The 25853-nt window shown below is 39.8% G+C and overlaps 1 protein-coding gene across 8 annotated transcripts in view; it reads left to right on the top strand.

Moving 5' to 3' along the window:
- TENM1 (teneurin transmembrane protein 1) overlaps positions 1–25853 on the top strand; it is an 818347-nt gene that overhangs the window by 508340 nt on the left and 284154 nt on the right. For 4 of the 8 annotated variants that reach the window (XM_064426821.1, XM_064426816.1, XM_064426817.1 and 1 more), the window contains exon 1: positions 3808–4197. The exons of 3 other annotated variants lie outside the window; for them this stretch is intronic. The gene's annotated coding sequence lies outside the window, so the exon portion shown is untranslated. Of the gene's footprint in view, positions 1–3807; positions 4198–4707; positions 4759–25853 lie in introns of those variants that run through there. One more of the 8 variants, XM_064426814.1, reaches the window with a different exon arrangement.

The raw sequence follows: 25853 nt of genomic DNA, 5'->3' as shown, positions 1-25853 counted from the left end.
GATCATGTTTTACATCTACATCTCATGCACTTCTATCAGACTGATGTAAGGTATCATTTTAAAAAATGGAAATTTTCCAAACCCACTGTGCAAACTCCGCATGATGGATGTCTCATTAGTTTTATCAAGCATAAACCTGGGTTTAAAAAAAAATGCAACCTTGTGCGGTATGGTTGGGATCCTATGTTGATGTACACCACAAGATCTTCCTCAAGAGTGTCCTTTTAGAGGCTGACAATGTCTCCAATGTCCTTTTAATTTTTCTCCCTGTTCCAAAAGGGGCAGGGCACTGTTATTAGTGCTACTCAGTCCCTTCTGTCACTTTCTGTCAGACAGCTGTGATCTCAATGCCCTTTATATTTGGGTAGTTTACCAGCAGTATTAAGGGACTCGCTGTAAATATTCCATCACCTTTCTGAAATAGTTCTCTCTTTTCCTGTTGAAAAGACAGAAAGAAACTAAGTCTTTCCAGTACCTGACAGAGCAATAAGAGAACTGTAAGAGAAACTTTTTACAAGGACATGGAGTGACAGGACAAGGGGGAATGGCTTCAAGCTGCCCGAGGGCAGGTTTAGATGAGGTATTAGAGGAAAACCTTCTTGGCTGTGAGGTGGTGAGGTACGGGCACAGCTTGCCCTGGGGGCTGTGAATGCCCCATCCCTGGAGTGTTCAAGGTCAGACTGCATGGAGCTCTGAACAACCTGGTCTAGTGAAAGGTGACCCTGCATGTGGCAGGGGGTTGGAATGAAATGGTTTTAAAAGGTCCCTTCCAACAAAAACTATTCTGTGATTCTATGAGGTTGAACCTTGTATTTTGTGTATTTAGCATGGGGATCTGGCTGACCTCTTGCTTCCGTGTTTTGAAGCCTGTTAACTGTATGAAGGAGTAATTTCCACAAATGGCAAACAAACAACCATGTCAACTATTTAGGGAAGTGTCTTATGTCTCACAGTTGTCAGGAAAACAGTCTAGTATAAACTAGGAAAATTCCCCAGAATTGCAGAGTTTTTGAGGACTTCATCTGATTGAAACAATAGAGGCACAAAGAAGAAGTTTCAGGATCATTCTCAGAAGCACAGCTGACACAACTTTGGTGAATGGCGATATCCTACCCCAGGTGGGTTGAAAAGTTCCTCTTCAGCTGTGAGACCAGCAGCTGTGTCTCAGGTCTGAACCCAGACTGATGCAATGCAGTCAATGATCTTTATTCTCACAGGAGGCATGAAAATAATTTAAAAACAGTGCTTCAGCATAACTCACCAGGTAAATACAATGACTCATGCAGGAGGTTCATCTGAGCTTGAGTGAGCCAAAAGGTGTCAAGCCAGTCCTTAGCATCAGTGCTGCAATGATGAGTGCTGCACCTGTGCACTCGAGATACCATCCCCTGCTACTTACAGAGAAAGTCTCCACTGCAGAGAGCTGTAATGCTATATAAGCCTACCTGTGTAAGAAAACTCCATTTGGCAACAGCATTTCTAGCAATATTTTGCTTGTTGTTTTTTCTTTTAAACTAGTTTAGCAGGCTTGGCTGTGAAATCTGAGGGTCAGAATTCTTTTTTCTAAATGTATTTAGGTTTGATGTGCTTAAGGACTCTTGTTGCCAGGTACAAACATATTCATCCTGATTCTTGGAAAGCTTCTACTGGAGCATTTCCCCTTAACTCTTATTGTCCCACTCTTATTACCCCACAGGATCCCCACTGCAATCTGCTCCTATTTCTGTCGGAGCTTGCATGTAACACACCCAAAATTCCACTTTCCTCTGCATCTTTCTCATGGAACAATACATCTGCGTGGTTCTCCAAGCAGTCCTTCTGAGTTTCTCTAACTCACTAGGAACATCCATGGCTATCTGAAATTACCACATATATATATGAATATATATATATATATACATACATATACATCAGACACTCCACTTGACACCTGGCAGCAGTTTTCCACTGCTGAGTTGATCCACTTTGTTTCATTTACCTCAGCAGTGGCTGAAGAGACAGAGGTAGAATTGGACATCCACCTCCAATGATTATCTTTTTATGCCTTCCCTTGAGGAGGCTACCATCTTTTTATGACTACTACATCTTAATGACTACAACAGGCAATTCCACAGGATTCCAAGAAGAAGAATTATTATTAATTTGTGTTGCTTGTCTGCCCACAGCAGACCAATATTTACTTGACTTTTGTGCTATCTTAAAACCTGGAATCCAGATGGGTCAGCTATCTTGGTTTATGTTTCTGTGACTAACATGGTGACTTCATTCAAGACCTTTTTCTTTCTTTGGTTTTGAGGTATTTCCATGCTCGCTCCATGGTATCTAATTTTTGTGTTAATGAATAACAAATGTTAAAGTCTGTCCACAGAGAGAAGAAACCAAAACAACCATTCTACTGGGAAGAAAATTTATGTTTTATTTTAGGCTCAGAAGAACCCAGACTGATGTACACTGCTGAAGAATTACTCCACCTACCAGGACTAAGTGACAGAAATTTGAGAGGACTGTTTTGGCTTAAAATAATTAACTTTTAGAAATAGGTAATGATGAAGATTGTTGAATAACTTCAAGATTGGAGAAATAGATTTGTTTACTTCTGGCTTTTCTGTATTTCATGTGTATAGAATAACACATGATTTTACCTAATTTATTATTTTTTATTTATTTATCTTGCATTCCAAGATATTATATAGATACCTTGAAGATGTTATTTCCCCCAAATACTTATGTAAACACCATAAAGTAACTGTCTGAATGAAGTACGTTCTGGGGCACAGTACAGAGTAAACAAAAGGACTCTACTTTGGGTGGTCTGTGCAGAAACTTACGAAACTTACGAAACTTACGAAAAATTTACAGAACTTACAAAGATGTAATAGCAATAGTGAATTGCATGCTTTTTCCCAATGTTTTCATGAGACTGAATGCAAAAGCTAAATGACATAACAAACCTCAGTGATCTTTAGGAATTGATAGATATGTGTATGCAGTATCCATGTGAACATAGACCAGGATGGAGACAGGCAAATGAGCCAGGTCCAGCCTCAGAGGCACACCTTTTCCAATTCCTTGCATTTCTTCAGCACAATAAAGTTTTTGTGAATAAGGGCTGCTGCAGAATTAGCTGTTATGAAAAGGGCAGGTGGTAATAACCTTTACGCCTTGCATGCCTTCTTGAGTATAAACCGTGTAGAAATGATGAAATTATAGAGATCATCGCCAGCTGAAGTTCCCCTCCACTAAGACCCGGGACTGTTAATTGAGGTGGCCACGGGAGATCCCCACTTTAATAAACTCAGATCGCGAAAGGAAAGCTGCCGAAGCACCTTGTGTAAATCAGCGTCCCTCTCCCAAGCTTTGATTCCACTATCGGTCTGATTTCGCGAGCAAGGTATATTATTTAGAAGGTGCTCTCCGCTACATCCCAAGGCAGAGGCACGCCGCTGGGGCGTCCTTCCTCGGGACAAGCGGCGGATCCCCGCGGAGCCGAGGCAGCATCCCTCCCTCAGGCGAGCGCAGCCGCCTCACCTGCCGGCAGACTTGCCGAAGTGTGCCCAAACCCTGCACGGCCGCGGGCGGGGCCGGCTCAGCCGCCGCTGCCCGGTCCCTGCCCCGCGCCGCGCCCCCGCCTCCCCTCACGGCCGCCGCGGGGCAGCCCCGCCGCGGCTCGCGCCCCCTCAGCCCTCGCCCGCCGAGGTCGGCGCGAGGCGGCTCGAGGCGCGGCGGTGGGCAGGGCGCCTGCGCGGCTCTCCCGGGCATGCTCATTAACAGCGGAGGAGCCGAAAAGGGGAAAAAAAAAAGAGAGGAATAAAAAAAAAAAAAAAAAGAAAAATCCCACCCTGAGAGCGAGCGGCGCCGCTGACACTACACCCGCCGGAGAGCAGCGGCGGCGGCGGCAGCAGCGGCGGGGCTGCGCCGCGCCGGCCCCGCGTCCCTTCACGCCTCGGCTCGCAGCACCCGGCGCGGGCAGCTGCGGGGCGAGCCGCGGCAGCAGCAGCCGGCGCGTCCTCCCCGCGGGGCGGAGGGGCCAGGGCGGGCTGCGGGGGAGCCGCCGGCAGCGGCGATGTGGATTTATATTGGCCCGCGCCGCAGCCGCCGGGGAGCGGGGCGCGGGCACCGCACCTAGAGGCGATGGGCGAAGCCGTCGGCGGGGCTGAGCCGGGGCGCTGCTGAAAGTTCAGCCGGTGGCCGCGCTCGGTAAGTTTGCCGGGGAGGCGGGAGCGGCGCCGCGGGCGCCCGAACTTCGCATTTCGCGGGGGGCAGCGGCGTCCGAGCCGGCGCGGCGAGGGGAGCGCCTTGCCCCGCCGGAGCGGGAGCGGCCCGGCGCCGCCGGAGGGGTTTTTCGGATGGCACTGGGTGTGTACGTGCGGCTCCGTGTGCGCCGCGCGGGCGGCGGGTGCCGGCGGGCGGCTGCGGAGCTCCGGGGCGGTGCGTGCGGGCACCGCGCGGCTGCGGGAGTGGGCGCCCGGCAGCGATGCCGCGCTCGGGGCTCAGGGGTCTCCTACAGGGGGTCTCCTTCGCCCGCGGCTGCCGGGCGCGGTGTGTCGGCGCGGAGCGGCGCTCTGACCGCCCGGCCGCGGAGCCATCGCCGCGGGCGGCAGCGGCTCCCCGTGCCCGAGGCGGAGCGCGGCGGTGCGCGGCTCTCCGCGGGGTGCGGCGGCGGCGAAAGGCGGGGCGCTGCCGGGGGCCGGCTCCGCGCTGGCGTTGCGGAGCGCCCGGGCCGCTCGCGTGAACAGCCGCATCTCCGGGGCGCGCAGGGTGAGGAGGCTCCGCCGGGGCAGCGGCACCGCGCTCGCTCGCAGCGGGAGGATGGAGCAGCCTGGTGTCTCTCCGCTCCTCGGGCGTAATCTGCTAAACGTGTGCTTGGTGTATTCTCCTGCCACCGGTTGTGGGATCTGGTAATCTCTGTTAGTCAGGGCGTGTGTACATGCAGTCGTTACAGTGCTCTGCTGCTTCCAGCTGTTTTTTCCCTAAAATACCTTACGGCTGTAGCTCGTGACTGGTTTAAGCTTGGTGTATGCTTAGACCAGCTGTGGATGTGGTTGTGGTACACAGTGAGGAACCTGCCTCTGTAGTATTAACTGCATGCTCTTACCGTGCTGAATGGCAACACGTTTACCTTAGCAGATCTGGGCTTGACGTGTTCTAATACTGAAATCCATGCCAAGAACTCCCCGCCTTCCCCTTTATTTGGCTTGAATATGTGCTGCCTCTTTAGGCTGTATAGTAGCTAACTATCTTAGTGATAGTCTTTTATTGATTGTTTTCCCAATATCCAAAGGTTGTAGATACCCATCTTGATTGTGCTGATGCTTCCCTGATAATTAACGAGTCAGATACACTGTACCATGGAAATAAATACCAACTGTCCGTGTGGTGGGGCAAGCATCTCAGACATCTTCTGTGTCTCCAAATGGTTTTGCAGTAACGAACCCCCACCACTCCTAGTGCCTGGATTTTACCTGTTAATTGTGAAGCTTAACGTAAAGCAATTTGATATTTGAAGTGTGCAATTGCTGGTGTAGTGAGCACTTTGTGAATCACAGATAGCAAGATAAACTGTAGTAGGGGAAGAGCTATACATCAGAAGGTGAGACACAGCCCAATAGCTTTCCCTCTTTCTTGTCCATAGTTTCTTTTCAAAGCTTATTTTATACCTGACCCTTAATGCTGTGGATTAATCTCAAAACACTTTTTCACAGACGAAATGCAGTCTTCTCAATTGCCTGCTGTCCCTATAGATGTCATATTGATAACATAAATTTATCAGAAATTGATACTGTAGTTTCAATATAACTGTGTGTCTTGGGGATTTTGGCTTGCTGGTTTGTTTTAAGAACTCAAATCTCTAAACTGTTGGGGATTTTAGGAACTTCTCTCAGCCTTGTGTGTTTTTTATTGTTTTTGGTGTGCTTTTTTGTTTAGTTGGTTTTTTAAATCACAGTTTTGTTTCAAATAATGGTTAGAAGTTTTCTGAATAACACATATCCAATAGAATTTTTCTCTGAATATCTGATCTTTAAAAAACATCAATCAAAACCAAATAAGATCCCAAGAAAATTATATTTCAAGTACTGAAATAAAAATCCTTTATTTTAAAGAGAACAGTTCCTTTCAGTTGCCAAATTTTAAGTATTTAAATGATGTGTATAAATAGCAAACGAGAAAATTCTTATTAAAAGCAGCTTTTAAGAATGTGGGAATGCAAATTACTACTCTCAACAGTTCAAGTAGTCAGATGTGGAAGTAAATGAACATATTGTATTGATGGCTTATGTGTAAAAAAGCCATTGAAGTGTATTCAGAGTTCTATAAAAGCAGTGTCATCTGAGAAAAACTGTGGCAAAGGAAATCTATTACTCAGTTGATGTAGCATCATAGTTAAAATGGTAGTTTTGAAAACTGAAGAAATTACCTGGCTGCTCGCACTTGTGCCTGAAGTCACATATGGAGGTGTGCAACGTTATGCTCTGCTGTAATGGTTGGGAATAGGTAGATGTATACTCCCTGCTTTCCATTGAGATAGGAAAGTTGGAGGATTGGTGTTGATGTTAATTGGAGCAGACAGGACATTATTTCAATGTGATTCATGAGGTCTAAACGGTATGCATTTAATTTTTAAATGATCTTAATTTGACAAATGTAAGAAGAATAATGCTGCTTAATTTATCACAATCTCAGGGCTTTGAATATGGGAGAACAGTCCTCTCCAATTGGTCAGGAATATTTTTTGTTCCTATTTTACAGACTAGGAGAATGATGTGTCCTGTCTTTGATTCTATCACAATGACTGCCAGTATCTCAAAATGACTGTATGGGACTAGATTTTGAAATGTCCAGATATAAATTGGTGATGGAACCATGTCTGAAAATCATGAGTTTCTGTTTTCTTGTCTGCTACTTCTTCATTTAGATGTGCCCATTGATTATATTTGAGAGTTCAGCACAAATGAGTTAATGATAACTTTTGTGAGACCAAAGAGACAACACAGTTTTGCTCTTTCTCTAAAGGCCCAGTCCTGAGTCCACTGATTTGAGGTCCAAAATTTTCTGCCTTCAGAGTTGTGAAAATAGGATCAAGTCAAACTGTAGTTTGGTAATTATTGGTGGAAGCAATTTTATGTATTGTAATCACTATTCTGTTTAGCTTCTTTAGTGTTTTAAAGTGGTAGGTGCATGAAGCCTTTATATGAGTTAAGAAAAGGAAATGCAGTGTTTGCTTTGTCACCTTTCCTTTTCTCACCTTTAAAGTTTGGTCATAATCCCAGTGTATAAACTTCAGATTTCTCAATATTTTTGTCCATTACAAATACAAGTTAATGACAACTTACGTTTCTAAAACCTATGCAGAAGTTACCACTAAATATCACAGTATTAAAACAATAAGGAGAATATGATAGAGTCATGGAATAGTTTGGGTTGGAAGGGACCTTTAAAGGTCATCCAGTCCAACTCCCCTGCAATCCGCAGGAATATCTTCAAGTAGATCAGGTTGCTCAGAGCCCTTTCCAACCTGACCTTGAATGCTTCCAAGGATGGGGCATCTACCACCTCTCTGGGCAACTTGTGCCAGTGTCTCATCATCTGTACTGTAAAAACTTCTTAATCTAAATTGACTCACCTTCAGCTGGAAACCATTACTTATCCTCTTGAAGTCATTGTTGTTGATATCAGCTTTTGACTACAGTCCTTTCCAGTGAACAATAAAAATCATTCTTGTCTCTCAAATTAAAATGCTTTCTGTGCTTGGAAAAACCACATTGAAGCTAAGACTTGTGAAGGTTTTGGTTCAGAAAAAACCCATGTTTAGAAAAAGTTTCTGATTTTTATGATGTAGGGTTGTGTGGAATCCTAGGTGGGTACATGTTAAAGTGGTCTGTTGCTCTCCTGTAGAGGTTGATTTAGTTTTACGCTCTATTGATACAGAAGAGTTACAGCTGGTTACCCACCCTTCTGTTCATCACCAGTTCTGTGTTTCTGTATGATGCTGGTGTGTAACTGGTATGACAAAACTGAAATCCCACTAGAGAACAAAAAGCTCTGTATGTAACTTTAGTCTAGGTAGCATGCAAACCTGTCATCTGTGGTGACAGCTCAACCAGCTACCAGCTCATCAACCTTTCCATAGTTCTGCCAGACCAGCACTGCATCATTGATGCTTTTGCATCTTCCCAGCTTCTCAGTGATGCTCACCAAGAGCATAATCATTATTTTACCAGGTAGATACTTCTTTTAAAAGATTGAGCATTTTGCTGAAGTACTGATAAGTGGCATATTCAAAGTTTATTGAAATCAGTTAGAGGTAGACTTGTCCCTCCCTCAGCTTGCCATTTTACTAACTTACATTTTATGGTTTCTTGACCAAGCACACAGTACAGTAATATTTGGCTGAGGTATTACATATGCACAGAATTCTTCTGTAGTACAGCTGTAGCTGTAGGTTTTAGACTATGATAGAACCATCAGTAGCTGCCTCCTCCAAAATGACTATCCAACACGTATCTTGCTATTGTTCTGCTTTCTGTGAATCAAGCAATTGACTAAGAAAGAGACAGAAATGTGCTGTGTGTCAGTTGATCTCTATGAGTAAAATAAGAAGGAAATTATGTTAAATGGTACTTCTGTTGGATGGAAAGTAAGATTTTGATGCTGCTTCAGTAAAAAGGAGATATTAGTTATATTCCTATCTTGGCACTTTGATAAGCCTGTTCTTGAGACTCTTCTGTTGCATTTCATGATGAGGAGACTGCGTAAATGAGCAGATTTCAGTCCTCATCCATCTTTGCCTATGCCTGAAACCACATAAATATTAATTCCTTTAAAAAAAGTCTTTACTGGTAGGCTTAAAAATCAGTTCACATGGATGAAGCTAGAGTCTGCCACTATCATCTAACTTCAGAAAAACTCTTTTTTTATTTGTTGATGTTTAAGTGTTTTCTGTTTATTTGCTTGAAAGCCTTCCTACATCTTGATATTTGATACACTATAACATGGAAATCTTTGTGTATAAATTATAGCTGTAGTTAGCATTATGCAATAAGGTAGTGTCACTAGTATTTATACTTGACAGGAGAAGTAATTTAGATGGTTTTCTACTTTTTTTAATAGCTTGTAGGTGTTACCTGTTCATTTAATTCACTATATTAAATGCCATTGGTTTTACCTTAATGTACCTTTAATAAATTTAAAATTTTTGTTTGAGCAACGAAAAAGCAGCAGATACAACTTTAGTGGAAATTGAAATATTAATATCAATGATACAGGGTTAATTGAATGTCAGGAAAAAAATACCATCCAGAGGATGAAAACTCCTTTACTTGTAACTTCTACATTGAGAGTAATTTCAAGGTGTTTTAAAAGTTGAAATGAGTCCTAAAATGGTGGGGGAAATGCATCCTAAAACTGCAGTTTCTAACTTAACTGTTGCTGTCATATTTGAGCACAAAATCTAAAGCAGTTTCCTGAATAATAATGAAACGAAGCATAAAAATTAATCTCCATAGAAAGTCCCTAAGGGGGAAAAAAGACAGATGACTTTGTGAAGAGCATTCTGGTGTGCAAGGAGATGAGGCATTTCTCATATTCATGTTGCTGACTAATCTTTATTTACTTATATGGAGTAAGTTTTGGTTCTTCGTTCCCTTATTTTCTTGAGCCAAGGATGTTTGATTCCACCTGCCCTTTCCACAGATCAGGCATGTGAGTTGAGTGCTCTTGTTGCCAGTCTAGTTGGATTCTGATTATCTGTCAGTAAGTAACTGGTATTTTCAAAGCTTTTTTGTTAAAGTTCCAGTTAGTCTGAAAGAAAAGGAAGCTCTTTTCTTTTCAAGCTTTCAAGCAGTTCACTTCCTGCCAGTACTAAAGCTTTGTCTCTTCTGTGGCTTCATGTTGAAGCTTCTGTATTGAACTCAGCATGTTTCCCTTTTCTCTTGAACTGATGAAGAGGCAAAATTTAATGTAACAGATTCATCAGTTGGGAGTGAGGATGGGATTTATTTTGGAGAACTGAGATGTTGAAGACTTGTATATTCTCCTCTGCTGAATATAGAACCTACATGTTGGATATCTTGAGTTTGTGTGGTTGGGTATTGAATGGAACAGCTTCAGAGTTCTGTTAGGTATTATTTGCCTTTTGTGCTTTCAGACTTGCAGCTGTATCTAGAAATTGCAGATGTATGGAAATTGAGAGATGCTGGAAGTCATCTTGTATGTGTGTGTGTATATATATATATAAATATATATATAAACACACATGCTGTCACACTGAATATAGACCATATGGTCAAATTAATAAAAATAATCAAAAATCAAATTAAAAGTTATTTTTATTTCATAAGTCTCAGAATATGACTGCTGTGTTACTTGTGATTTAAAAACCTGTCTTAGGTTTTCTATGTTCAGAACTTTTTATAGACATATAATTGTATTTTATCATTGCTTACTGTTGCTGTGCCATAAATCATCAAGCCAACACAAATGGGGCCCTTGAAGTGTTAGTCATTTCTATCCTGTGCTTAATGAGTAACCTTTGACATTTCAGTAAACATCATCATGCTGGGTGCTAAGTGTACTGTCTACGTTGTTATCAGATGGAGACAAGTTCTCACTTTTAAAAGAAATTACTCAAAGTCAAATGCAGGAATGACACAAGAGAAATGTGTATTGCCTGCTCCTTCTCCACACGTGCTTTTGTTTGTAGAGAAGTAAAGGGCATGAAATCTTTCTAGTGTTCAGCAGTTCTTAACAAGCAGAAGCTGTGAGCAAGTGTTTGCAAGCTCTTATGGCATCATAACAGCTGTGGTCAGCCTGCAAGGTGTTCACAGGGTGAGCCAATGTCTGAGGATAAGGACCAAGAGCTCAGCTGTGTCAGCCAGCCAGAGAAGTCCAGCACCTTCATTAGAGCTTGAAAATCTGGAACCATTTTTGCATAACTAATGTATATTTATATAAAGACAATGATAGTGAGTGAAGTCTAAAGAGTTCTAGCATGTGATGGTGGATTTCACACCAGAACATGAGAAGCAGCAGTAAATCAAATCAAGACTCTTCATATTTTAGTAACATTTTACCTTATTGATTGAACATGGAGAGTAAATAAGAGTCACACATTTTAGGTTAGCAGATCTTTTTCTTTGCTCATCATCTTGCTGATCAATGGTCTGATCTAAAAATAATAAAATATGTCTCTGACATCTGTTTGAAGTAGATTGCTTAAATAGTGTGTTCAGCTTTTTTTGTTTTGATCTGCCTTTTTAACAGTGGGGATTGCCACACCTAAGGAAGGGCTGCAGTAGGCTACATAAGTACCATATCTATTAAAATATTTCATTGGAAGACTATTAAAGATATACTCCTAAATAATATAAAGCTATTGAAAGCCCACTGTTTTGTATGAAAAGGGCATGACTATAGTACCAGGGTACCCTTAGTAATTGTCTTTATTTCCAAATAAAACTGAATGTTTTCTAGATTTTTGGGGTTTTTTTAAGAATTGTATTCTCTGTCAGCACTTTTCTACATATTAAAATAGTTATACTTTTCTGGAGGAGATCTGCCTCTGTCTAAAAAGTAACCTGAACTGCCTACATCCTTAAAAGGAAAAACCTCAATCAAGAATCACTCTTCCATTGCACAATTGTTACAATACAGTATGAAAAATCTACTGTCACCCTTTCTCCTCAGAATTTACAAGCTAATTTTAAAATATCAAGGGAAATAAGAGATGGGAGTAAAAAACATGGAATGAAATCAAAGGGAAAAGGCTCTTAGTAGAGTGTTGCTGTTCAGTGTTTCTCCACAGAGAGAGAGCTCTACCTGCTTCTTTCAGTGTGATACCAGAGAAACGTTGGGCATTCATGAGTTTAAGTTGGGCATCCTTTAGGAAAGATTTGGGCAGAAAGGAGAGGTGAGAAATAAATGGGAAGGGAAAGAAATCAGCTGCTCTTCTAGGCCAAAGTAAAACTGAATACACTCAAGGTGATTTGAAACTGGTGCAGAGCAAGGCTGAGAGATGAGGTGAGGTGGAGCAGGAGAATGAAGCTGTGACTGGGGCAGTAAAAAAGGCAGTAAAAAGGGTGTTCCCCATTTGCTGTCATGTTCCAGCTAGGCTGCCGCAGGAAGACTCATGCCACTGATACCAGTTGTTAGCAAAATGCTTTTGGTAGATCTCAACTATTCTAAATTTGCTTTGACTGATGTCAAACACTGAACTTCTTGTATAAATATTTGTAGTGACGTGTACGTGTGCTTCCCCTACATCTGAGCTTGTGTTAGACTACAATGGGGTCCTGGATAATTAACTTCTGGTATATTTTCTGTTTATATCAAATGTGATGGGAAGATTTGTGGCAACAGGGTCAGTAAAAACCTTAACTTCACAGCTTTTCTAGAAGTAGCATTGGAGGGAGTAGTTGGGACAGTGTTCTCAGACCTGGGGTGTGCTCACTGGGGTGTCAGGTGCAGGGCCAGGAGTTGGACTGCAGTGATCCCTGTAGGTCTCTTCCAGTTTGGGATAATCTACAATTCTATGACCCATCTTCACACTGACCACTGAGAGTGCTGTGATTTTTAAGGGGAGATGTAATGTTTGGTGTGTGCTTATTTTCATTGAACTGTGACCCCTTCCACAGATTTCTTGTGAAGGAGCATGGGAGAAGTGAAGGAGGATGACAAATCTGGAATGAACTTTCTGCATTATCGTTTGGATAATGTATTAATGGAAACCTTACAAATTACAAAGTTTGAAATAAACTAGAAGTAGAAATGAAACATTTTTCAAAAATCCCTTCAGTAAATGTTTATTTACTATTAACTGATATGCAGAAACAACTTCAGTATTAATATCCTACACTGAGGATGAGTGAGATCAGTTCAAGGCTGTTATACCCTGAATTTGCAGACAGCTCATTGTAATTAAGAAATAAACCTCATAGTTGTTGTTTTGATTTTCCCCTGATGCTTTGCCTGTGGGTCAGAAATGTGTTCTTGATGCCTGTTGTCTATAGGCACTAGAAGGTTTAAATAACATTGTGCCTATTAACAGAAGTTGTTTGCATTGGTGCAAAAATTTCCCACCAAAGCTGATTTAGTGTTCCAGCATAAAAGGGCTGTGAAATTACAAGGCTGTTAATAGATGAGAAAACAACTATATGTACCATGAAGGTGATTATGACCACGGGAAACTTGTATCAAAATTGCTTTAGGTCATAATGTTATATTATGGAAACTTTTAAAAGGTTATTTCCTTAAACTGTTAACAAAACTGGTCTTCTGTTATGGTTTCAGCTCCTAGGGACAAAACCTTAAGTATGGTATCTACTTTGTCTGCACACTAAAACGAGCACTTCTCCTGATAGTTATCCTGGGAGCTGAGCATCTTGTTCCATTTGAGTACAAAGGCATAGTTCATTACTAATGGGAAAACAAACTTTCTCTACCATAGCAATTCAAATTGAGCTCTCTACTAAGTAGTGCCCATTAAAAAAAATCTATCATTTGCAGGAATTACTGTTTTAGCCCTTTTAAACATTTCAATGCTTTTTCTTACACAGGATGAGATTTACATATTTGAAAAAAGAAGGGCAGGAAAGGACACTGTTTCAGAAAGATTATCTTTCTGGGGAAGTACACAGCTAAAATTGGACAGTAGATGAGCTGTATAGGCCTAAGGGGCAATGATAACAGAATTAGTAGAAATAAAGATTTGTTGTTTCCTGCTTGCTGAAATAACTCATCTGTTTTGGGAAATATGTAGATGACACTCCTTGCAGTGTAATTTATTATGTACAGTTTTTGAGGATTCCCAGATTATATCCAAATTCACTTTTCCCCTTCTGGTATGCAGTTAATGGGGAAATAAAGCAGATCTGTTTTATCTGCTTCTGCTGCTTGGTCTTAGAATTCTGAGAGCTGTTCACTCATCTCTGAAAGTGCATTGCTCTCTACAGTGCAGGAATGTTCTTCCCTCTTGGGTGCCTTTTTATCCTCTCCAGTTCTTCCCTCCTTCCACACACCCATCAATGGTGTTTGGGAAGATCCCTCAGGACCTGTAAGGTGGGTATCCAGCAGTGGCAGAGTAAGATAGCTCTAAATAGTCAGGTGTCAGATTTTTTAGCAGAATGGTTTCTGAAGCAGGACTGCAAAGTACCAAGTGCCTGTGGCACATTCATATATAGGCAGCTGTGTCCTGCTTGGGATCTTACCCTTCTAGGTTTTCAAAGCAGCAAAGCTGACCTAAATCTATACTCTCTCCATGGTTTTTCTATTACACGGAGGCTTTCTTTATAAAGAGAATTTAAAAAACCCATAAATGCTCTGTTGCAGTTTTAAACTCTTGGGTCAACTTGTAAACTTCTCCAAGAAGATTGTGGGTGGGTGGGGAATTATTTTTAGAATCAGAGATCTGCAATGCCAAGTATGCATCCACTTCTGTGTTTTCTTAGTTATGACTAAAAGACTAAAGATACCTCTTCTAAATCTTTCTCTTGACATTCCCTGAGCAGCTTAGATGAAGTTCTTTGCTATGGACGAGCAGTTTAAAAATTGTACATGAGTAAGGGGGTGATATGGAGCTCAGACATAGGGTTTTCTATACCTTATCCAAAAAATTCATCTTCTAGTTCAGTGTCATGCTTCTAGACTGCAGTTTTCTAACAAACCCATAAACAAGGATTGTTTTTTGACCTGGCTACTCTTCAATGATGGTAGGGGTGGTGGCCAGACACAGGAAGGTTCAGCTTGGTGTACAGGTCCTGCTGTTAGTGTACCTCTAGTCTGAACAAAGGCATAGTTGTAGAGTACAAATACCTATATTTGGAGAATGTGCCTCTAAATAAATGAGCATTCATTCAAATTATGAATCTAAGGATGGATAGCATTAGCTAAATATAATTCTCCTAGAAATTAGTGCTTTGTAATGAATGGCATTCAAGATGGCAATTGTGCATTTGAATTCTCAATACTGTGGACTTGCTGGAATTTTATTTCACTGAAAAAAAAATTAATTAAAATCAGTTAATTCCTCATTTGCAGTGATAGAGACAAAACAATTTCAAAGGATATCAGATAAAAATTGTTTCCATAGTAAAAGGTGTTTGTAGAATGATGAAAGGAACTTAGCAACAAGTTGTTCTGAATATTTAAAACAATCCAAACTTTGACTTAGTTTTTGCACAACAATTTCACCTTCCCTTCAACTTGCCTAATGGAACTGAAGCCCTAATTTGCAATGGTAAGGTGAATGACTAGAGTTTTGAGGTCTTTTTCTGAATGAAATTTAAATGTAAGTCTTATCTGTGCAGTTCTTGAGGCAATGGACTTTTGAGCTATTATTCCTACATTTAAAAATGTTGATAAATTTTTCAGGTTTGGATAAGAGGGAAAAGTAAGTATTTGTAGCCTTCAGCCATGGAGTGTTAGCTTTCCTGGGAGATGAACTGAAAACAGTGGGTCTTAGTATCACATTTGTTTATTATGCATTGTGGATCATATTGCTGCTCACACTTCTCACATCTGTTTATTTTTTTTAAAGGCATTTAATTTTAAAGGCATTTAATTAATCTTTAGAAATATTCAGGAGAATAACTGGTTTGTGTTTTGAGGGTCACTGACACAACTCCCCTAATTTTTCTTCAGCACCTAATGCTTTGCATGCTATGAAGTAAATAATTTCTGTGCCCAAACCAGCTTATGTTACTGTACTTCTTCAGCAGAGGAAGTATCCAATAGAAAATGCTGGTTGCATATGTGTGCCATCCTCAACAGAATCTGGTGTTGTTTTCCAACATATTTTTACTGTTCATGAAATCATTCATACACTTAACTTTGAAAAAGTGCCTTGTTTATTTCAAAGAAATCCAGGAAAGTCATAAAGCTTAACTCTTATCTTTCCCATCATGGGGTAACATTCCTGTTAATAGAAAGGTTTCACAGTGGAGGACCAGTGAAGTCTGCAAAACTTCTTTCTTGTTCTTTCTCATATGTGAAGAGGTATCTATATCAGTATTCAAACAGCATGTCCAGAGACACTGAATATGCTGCTATTAAATAGTGAAAATTAGTGATCATAAAGTGAAACTGTGTGTACTTGGATGTACTTAACGTGAGTCATATAGCTGGCACTGGTACTGAATCAAGTGCAGTATTACTGTGAAATGATTGATATGTTGCTTTTATAACATCATAACAGCTGAAGTGTTTTTTCAGCATCATTTGGAAATGGATAGAAACTTTATTTTTGGTTGTCATAATATTCCACTTTAAAATAAATGTACCACCCAACAATGATGAATTTGTACTCTTTTTTTGAATCAGGCTGATATTTTTGGATTGCTTGTGCTCTAAGCTCCATGGTAAAACTGAACTTTTACTTGCCTTATGCTTGGCTTTTTAATTTGGGCAGTCTTTTGCATTGTGCAGTACAGTTTGGTGGTCACTAGGAATAGTGTGTAAGAGTAGCTAATGCATCATTTGTCTAACTTCTAATAGTATATTTTGGGGTTTAATGAGTTATAGTATGACTAAGAACCACTAGCTGTAAATCAGTAAACGTTAAATGAAATCTGGGGACTTCAGTTTTGAACTCTCTCTCAAATGTTAGCCAAGGTATTTGCCTGGTGTCCTTCTAAAATGGGTCTATGGTTAAGACCAACACATCAACAATTTCTTCATTCCATCTACACTGACAGTTTTTTTTTTAATTACACCTTTGTTAGATCTTCCTACACACTCCAGAGAAACCAATATAATTGTTGTTTTGGAAATCAGCTCTTCAGCTTGAGCTTGTGAGCAGAGGGCAACTTCATATTTAGGAGAAAAGCCAAGGTTGTCAGGTCTGGAATGCAGAGAACAGCCCTGTAGTTCTTGAGTAGCCTGGCAGGATAGAAGGCAGCTACCATGGACAGTGTATCTTTGGTGAGCATGCAGTCTTCTCCACACCAAATAATCAAGAATTTAGGAATTGTCAATGTTTCCAGTGACTTCCTTTTCCCCAACTGTATTTGTTGTTTAAGTTACAGCAATTCAGTAGTAGATATTTGGATGATGTGAAAGTAAAGAGTTTTTAGTTTTCCTCCTCCTAGATCTCCTATTTTAATTTTTTAAGTGGAGATCATTTAGTCCATAGCCCATTTTGAGTCTCTTTACAACTCTAAAGGCTGAAGTTTTTGCAAGAGTCTTCTTCATATGAGCTTTCATTGCTATTTCCTGATGCCAGTGGGAAAAAAATGTAACATAACAGACTCCTTTAGGCTGCGAAAAAAAAATTATGTACATCTTAAACATTTGTTTCTATTTGCATGTTAGAATTGAAATGTATGAACACAAATACAACACGTTTGTCGTCTTTTAAATTTGTTAAAATGTCAGTAAAGTAGTAAATATTTGATTCTGTTTTCTGGCAGACTGGGGGCAGACAGTAGCTGCCTTCCAATTAGTAAAAGCCCTCCTACAGAACTGTAAAAGGTATTCTCAGTCTTCATCAGCTTTTAATTTTACATTATGGAAGTGACAATGGCCCACGTCCTCATTAGCCTTCTGCTTGTTTGCTTATAAGCAACTCTCAGCTCATATTCTTTTCAGTTTTGTTTGAGCAATAATGCTTTTTTCTACAAAAACATTTCTTGTACTTTTTCACAATTGGTGTTCATTTCAATTTTTGTTTCATAAATTCTCATAACTTTGTAAGAAGCCTCACTTTCCCTTCCAGTATTTGGGTTCTTTTTGCCTATGCTGCAAACGTTGAGGAGTTTTATGTGGTGTGTCGTGGATGCAAGTGTTAGAATTCATACAGATATTGCTGTTTTCTTTGTGCACATGTTAGATGTCAAGGTCTTGGCTTACTGCTTAGTCTGATACTATGTACCAGTAGTAGAGCACAATGACAATTATAGTTTACATTCTAGTCTTAGAGTCAGGAAAAATATTTGGGTACTTTGGTCTGGGGAAGAACAAATTACCCAAAAAGCATTTTCCTAAGATACTGATTTCCTAAGACTGCTGGTTAAGTGAAACATCCTAATATGGAAATTTAATCTTGAATGGTGGAGCTAAGTTACACTGTATCAACTTCAGCTTTAAAAAAAGAACTGACTGAGAAGTTGTAAATATGGTGCTGCATAAGACCCTAATACTCTGGCGGTTTTAGAGAGAGATTTAGAACTGTTTGCTTTTTGAGAGGAAAATATTGTGACAGCTGTGCTTAAACATGTTTTATGTGTTTAAAAATTCTTAAGGCAGAGTTAAAGGGGAAAAAAATCAAGAGATGCCCAAAACAGGCAGTTGGACATTAGTTCAGAGGCAGCTGAGACAGCTCTTTGAAGCTACATGGATGTAAATCAAATCCTGCCACAGATCAAAAAACTTTAAGGTTTCCTGTAATTTGCAAATTCTAAATTTAATAGTTTTATTTTTCTAAGAGTAGACAGACTTTGTGCACACAGGCTTGTATACATGTGGTGCCTTGAAGCCTTTCAAGTGTTTGTGTGTCCAGTGAATTGTACTCAAAGATCACTTTCCATCCCTCATCCCCCAACTCCCTCCTGACAAAACAGGTGCCATACAAATACCTTGTCCTTTGTCAATATTTGCAGCTGTCCTCACAGAGATAACTTCAGAGTAATGGATGAGCATTTGTCTCTGTGAATTCCTCTTTTTCTCTTGGGATGGGAATATCTCATTAATAGAGACAACAAAAAATGGTATTACTTGCCATGAAATGTTCAGTATTTAAGGACTGTGTACTGAAAACTGTGTCTGCTTCCTCTGCAGTAAGTTTCAGCTTTTGTTTTAGTTTCTAACTCAGTCTTGAAAAGCAGTATCACAGCCAATGTTTATGCAGAAAAGAGACTCATGAAACCTGTGTCACCTCTCAATAATTGGTGTGAAGACCTGGTAATTGCTTTGTTTTGTAGATAACTTCCCAAACAGGGAGTCTAAATCTTGTCTTCCATTCAGCCTGAGAAGCTCCTTTGTCCATTAGGGCTTTTGATTTAAGTCTGTGATGCCACTTCATATTCAGAGACCAGTGGTAAGTCTTGAACACTATCCAGAGAGTTGAAATTAAAGGAAAATGAACTACAGAAGTTGCAAACCTTGAAGAAATAATTTTCTCCACCCTTTTCATTGAAAAACATCATCACCCAGTGTTCCTGTTATCATAAAAAAAAAATCCTCATTTCTATCCTTCCTTTTTTGTAATTCCCCAACCAGTTCCCCAACGTTTTTTGTAATTACCCAACCAATTCACAAGTGTTCTGGTTTGAGTGTAATACCCAGGGATCAGGAGTGAAGAAAGTGCCTTTTCTTCAGTACTGATTATCAGACACACAGAATGGACAATAGAAAGCATGTTTAAAACCCTCATGCCTTCAGATGGCAAAATAATTAATCCCTGTTCTGACTCTTGTGGAAGTCTTGGGCTGTTTTCCTTGTTTGCCTGGTTCATCTGTAGGACCACTATTGCATTTGAATCACAGATGGGGATATTGCCAGGTCAGTCTGTTGCTCAGTTGATAAATGGTTTATTTGGCAGTTCTGTGACTTCTTGCCTGCAGCCATGTGGGAAGGTAGGAGTGCCCATGGTGCCTGTGGGAAACAGAGATATTGTGGTGAAAATGCAGTTTCCTTCTCCATCCTTTGGTGTATGGATCATAGTGTGGCTTGAGGTGAGCCTTGATTTCTGGCCTGAAGCTGTGGTACCTCGTAGATTTGCAGGTGTCCAAAGTCCTGTGAAGAAGCAATAGTTGCTTTTGATGCAAAACCCTAATTTCTGTGAAGCCTTGCCTAGTTTTAGTATGAAATACCTGAAATGCACCTGTAAGAACCATTCTTATATTTAAGACAATCCTGTTATATTAGACAATATAGAAATTTTTCTTCTACCTGTCACATGTAGCTAGACTGTGCAAACTAGATAAACTTTTCAGAATATTTGAAATATTTGAAAATGTGAGTCAGCAAACCTGGAAGAACAGATATTTAGCAAGACCACCGCAGCAAATCTAAAATACACTGATTCAAGTAAATTTGAACCAGATGATTGTGAGGAATCTAAATAGAACTATTAACCAGGTAAACTAATTTGTTACTGCATAATTATAATATCTGCTGAAGTAAAGGATTTCTTATAAATTCAGCAAAAAAAAAAATTTCACAAAAAAATTTCAGTTATTTCTCTTGGACATTGTTCAGGAAAAGCTTGAACACTGCCATTATTTGGGGTTTTTTTTTCTTTATTGTGACACATGAATATGATGTTATGAACATAGAATATTATTTTTAGTTTTCAGATCAGGAAAAATCAATGCCATGTAGATACTGATGGAAATTGACTGAAGCACAAAAATCCATTTTATTGCTTTTATTAAAGGCTTCGAATTTTTCTCCTTTCCTTTAGACTTGCCTACCTTGACATGGTTGTAAAAGTAAGAAACAAGGGCATGTGGCCTAGAGAAATTAAAAGTCAGGGTAGCATCCTTCCTGGATGGCCTTAAAGATACAGTAAACATAATGGGTAATTCAGTGGCAATTGCTTGGTAGTTTGTCAGATTTTGTTTAACAACCATCTCGTTCCTTCATGTTGAAGGGAATCATGCAAAAGAAATTTAAACCATTTGTGTTTTGCATTTAGTTGATTATAATCTGTTTATTACATATAGACATATATATAAGTATATAGACATGTGTATGTGTGTATATATATGTTTGTTCAAAGGCATATTGTGCATGGAAACTTTGCTATGTATTTTTTTTCCAGTATTCTTTCTAAATAGGTTGGCACTTTCTTCTTCTTCTGAGGGTAAATGCTGTGTACTGTGCTAAGAGTAACACTTGCTTAGCTTTTTTGTAGGATCAGGTCTAGACACAGAAGGGCTAAATACAGGTTAACCGTTTTTATTTTTTGTTCTCTAAAGACAAAAGAAATAAAGGTGATTTCCTGCAGATTGTGTCTTATCCACTGTTACATCTGAGATGCCAGATCTTCTCTCTATGATCTTTTATTCATCATGAAAATACCCTGGAGCAGTCCGAGTTTCTTCCTGCAGTCTCCAGGGTATCCTTGCTCTTTTGTTCTTTATCTGTCTTGGCCCTGACTTGCCAGATGTGACAGCAGTTTTTGTGGCTGGTCGCAATGCGTGCGCTCGACAGGCTGGCCAGAGAGAAGGGGTAGGTGTGAAACTCTGTTTCCTCCAAAACCCTGGCTACCTTTATCTTGTATCTGCTTCTGGACAGCTGATAGAATAATTTCAGCTTGAAACCTTTGAATAATTTTAAGCAAATTTCACTCTGTAACCATTATAATTATGGGACAGAGATAAGGGAGGACTGGGAGTAATGGGGTAAGGAACTCATGCTGGTTTCCAATTGTTTGCATAAATTATACCCTGATTTAATATCTGATAAGCACAGGAGAAGTATCTGGTGGCCAATATGAATAATAAACCTCTGAATGCAAAATTTGAATGCTTATGGCAAAAATTTGTACAGGGATGAGATGATGTGTTCATTTTCTGCCTATTGTGCAAGCTAAGCTCTGCCGAAGTTGTGTCATCATCAAAATAATATTTGCAGTTAATTCTTCTAAGGACTAATAGCAATTTGTATAATTTCCATTGGTGAAGGTGTAAAATCTTCTTAATCAAGAAATGTTAAGGAGAAGAAATTTTCTTTTTAAGGAGCTTGCATAAGTGATTAACATAGTTTTACTGAGTGTCTTTAATTTTTAGTGGTTTTGGTTTTCAAGTTCTTTGTACGTGTTTAATCTTGAAAAGACAATGATGTGACACCACTGACACTCTGGTGTGTGCTTTTTTTCCTAACTAGTGCTATTCTTTGGGCAGCGTAAAGCTTTTTCCTTTGTCTGCTTCTGCTATTTTGTCTTAAATTAATTTCTGGGGTTTTATCTCCGAGAGTCTGTACAATTATCAATTAATATATGTAACTAGTTATTTGACGTATTTATAGCAGATTAGTATAATTCATACTAGTTCCAGGTAAATTGAGTTTTTATCTGTATTGTGGACATTGTGGATCTTTATCTTGAGTTTGTTCCTTCCACTTGTTCTCCCTTCCTCTTCCTTGTTGTTCTTTCCCCACCCGTATAAAACAATCAGGATTTGCCAAGTCTCTGTATATGTTTGAATGTAGCATAAACATGCACATCCTTGTACTGCCTCAGAATTGCACTGCATTTCCAGGTTAAGGAAGGAGCTGAAGAAGCTACAGGTCTTCAGCACTCTACTCTAGGAAGAATTGGTACTTACCTGTGCCTGTAATAAACTTGCATAGTCCCAGTCAGTTTCTCTTTCATTGTGTTTGACAGGACGTGTTAAGTACTAAAAGAATACCCCTTGTTCTTTCTCAAATTGTTACTTACCCCTAGATTAGAATGAAAATGTTGGTATTAAAGAGGAGAATATTACACTCCTGCTTGGCTGAGCCATGGTGGTGTTGGGGAGGGAAGTGCTCCCAGTTGAAAGTTGTTCTCCAGTGTCACTAAGTGGATGATTCTCTTTGGACCCTGTTCTTGACTTCCCTGCACTGTGAGGAGGGAGGCTCAGCCTGCAGAGATGCTCCCTGAAGTCCAGGACTTGTTTCTCAAGGCTGAGCTGCACAGGATCAGTCAGCAGGATAAGATTCACAGACTGATGTGACCAGGGATCTGCAGTGATGAGGGGTAACCAGCAGCTAACTGGTAAAGGTTCATTTTTCTTGGAAAAGTGTATGAAATTGGACATTTTGTCATGTTAAGTATTACTTCCTAACAAGACGTAGCATAGTTTCATTCTTAAAAAAAGGGCATTAATCTAGGAAGACGATAAAAAAGTTCATAGAAGGGGAGATCAAATCACCATCTGAAGCCCTGCAGCTATACAGAAGCTCAATCCCCTTTTCTGTTTACTCAGTACTACCAAAGTACTACTTTAGCTCCCTAAATTTAGTATATCAGGTTGAAGAGCTTCAGAGAAACTACCAAATGCCTTTGGAATGCATGAGCTCCAGGCTGCAGAGCTGGAACACACAGCTGCCAAGCAGATGATGTGCCAGTTCTGTGATGCTGTCCTTTGCTCTTGCTGCATTGTGGGGCAGGGCAGGATGCCCTTCTGCGGTGGCATTTCTTACATTTGTTTAGAAAAGACCAGTCTGGACATCTGCAATGTCAGGCTTCAGCTGCTTTGCTTTTTTCCTGATTTTTCTGGGAAGTCATGACATGATTTGTGAAGCCGGTTGCATTTTATAAATTGTACAAGCACTACTTTTCAAATGGACCCTTTATTAAATATATTTAAAACAAGAACCAGGAAATGTGTTCTAGAGAAACATCTCTCCATCAGAGATGCTTACTTATTTGCATATACATTGATACCTTATCTAAGGATATTTTAGATTTTGCAGGAATTTCATGGTGTTGTTTAATTGGCACATGTCAGTGTTCACACATATATGTTGGTCTATTTGTCTTTTTGCTGAGAACTGATGAAAGAGAGATGGTGTCAGGCACTGATTCGTGGTTGTGTTGCATAGGCTTTCAATTCATATATTTTGTGACCACCTTCTTTCAGAGCTTGTAAGATAAAAGTGAGAGAAGCTTAGCATTGCCCCATGATTTTAGGTAACCCTTTCTGCATTTCTTATATGGACTGATTTTTCCCTGGAGTATTTGAGAGACATAAGCTGAACATGCCATTCTTTACGGGCACTGCTGAAACAGCTAGGTGGCAATGTTCTTCTTGTTTCTTATCCTGGTACTAGTCCATGATTAAGGTGTTTATTAATAAAGAGTAGTACCTTGTAGATTTCATCAGAGAATGAAGTTAATTAAAGTAGTTTTTCAGAAATAGTGATCTCATAGAGGTTTGAGAAGGAATGTATCTATAAAACTGTTTATTCTTGTTACACATATACTAGCTAAGGTAAAGCTAGGACTAACAGAATAATAATTTCCCATTCTTTTAAGTAGGTGTGTTGTGTCTGGAAGAATAAAATATTTATGTATTTTAATGTTTTGGTTAATATAATAAGAGTCTGGAATTTTTTTCTACTAAAAATGTGTTTATTTCCTCCATGTTAGTATTCTGATTGACTCATAGTTGTGAATTGAAAAATGTTGCAGTCATCTTATAGCTAATGCTTTATTGTCTTGATGTAGCTTCACCATATAGCCAGGCAGATCCCTGGTGGGCTGGAATGCAGAAGAGCAAGTCATTATTGCTTGTTACCTGTTGTATTTGTTCATCCTAACTTCCCACAGGAGCCTCACTGGTTTTGTTCATGATAGAAGAAATGGCTGCAAATGAAGATGGGAGTTGAGTTTGACTCCTTCATGTGTGCTGGCTGGGCTTTGGTGTAAATTTTTGTCTCCAGATGTCATCACTTCAGCTAAAACTGAATGTTTTATCTGAACTGTCATCAGTTCAGGTAAAACATCAGTTTTGGTAAACCTGGCTGCTGCTGAAGGCAGTGTACTGCCGTAGTTCTTTTGCATTCTGTTAGATGTCATATTTTACCAAATCTCCTACTCTGAGTGTGAGGGTATGAACCAAATCTTCTGTTGGGTTTGAAGGAATATGGTGTGTAAAGCTTTCATGTATGCTTCCTGCAGCACAGGATTGTCATGGACAGGTAGAAGAATTATAAAAGAAAGGCCTCATAAAATCAGGCCTGCTCTGTTAAACTAATAACTAGCCTGTCATTTCTTCTAAGTGCAGGTAAGTAATTTGCAAGTTCCCATGTAAAAACAATCTTAGGTATGAAAGGTGTGTTAACAGCCTATTCTTGGGTGAAAAACAACTAGTGCCTGCATAAACAATTAGATCTGTCTCATGAGAATCAACACAAAAAAATGTAAACTAACTAGAAATTTAAAGTTTGATAGATATGCAAAATACTATGTAACCACCAATGAACTTTTGATTTCCAGTTTCTAAACTTCCCATACTTTCTGAGTTACTGGTTCTAGTTACAAAAAGAGATGTTAAACCAGAACTTTAAATATTGGTTGAAACATAGGGAGAAATCTTTGTGCAGAGACAGGACATGAAACAGTCCTAACTCTTGCAAGAGGAACTAATATGCAGGATGCTGAAACTCTGCAGGCAGTGCTGCTGCTGCTGCCTGCCTCCAGGTACATTCTCCCTGCCTGGAGACGAGTAGGTATTGCAGTGGTTCCAGTGCTTCTAGATGTTTCCTTTCTTTTGACCTACACCATTTTGTTTGCTGGAAATTTTGAGATGCAAAACCAGGTTTTTTGACTATTTCTATGAAGTCAAAAGTTTCCAAACTATCAGTTAAAATAGAATTCTTTCTGAATTCTTGATAAGAAATTGACTTCATCTGCGACCCTTCTATTAAAAATGTGATTTATTTTACTGGTTTTTGGGTACTTTTCTTGAGAGTAGCTGTTTTGGGGCTATGTTTTGTGATGCAAACAGTGTTGATTACACATAGATGCTTTTGCTGAGTGATGGTTGCGTGGTGCTAAACCCCTTTCCTGCTCCTCACCCCACTCAAGCCCTGCTGTCCTGGGGATGCTGAACACCTGCCCACCCTTGAGACATGGGGAATGAATTCCTTGGTTTGCCTTGCTTATTCACACAGCATTTGTTTTACATATTAAACTGTCTTCGTCTCAACCCACGCATTTTCACGCCTTTACCCTTCCAATTCTCTTCCTCATCCCACAGGAGGAGACTGTGGGATCAGCTGTGCAGGGGCTGATCTGCCTGTGGGAGTTAACCCACAGCATTTGTTTTGTCTTGGACTAATGCAATCTCTGTCTTTATTTGTATCTATAGATTAAATTAAGTCATCAGCCAGCAAATGCAAGTCTTCTATTTTGAGACAAGATGATTAAAAGA

This window comes from Passer domesticus, chromosome 7, assembly GCF_036417665.1.
Source record: "Passer domesticus isolate bPasDom1 chromosome 7, bPasDom1.hap1, whole genome shotgun sequence".
NCBI lineage: Eukaryota > Metazoa > Chordata > Aves > Passeriformes > Passeridae > Passer > Passer domesticus.
Note: the sequence above shows the minus strand (reverse complement) of the source record. Positions and strands in the feature narration are given on the sequence as shown.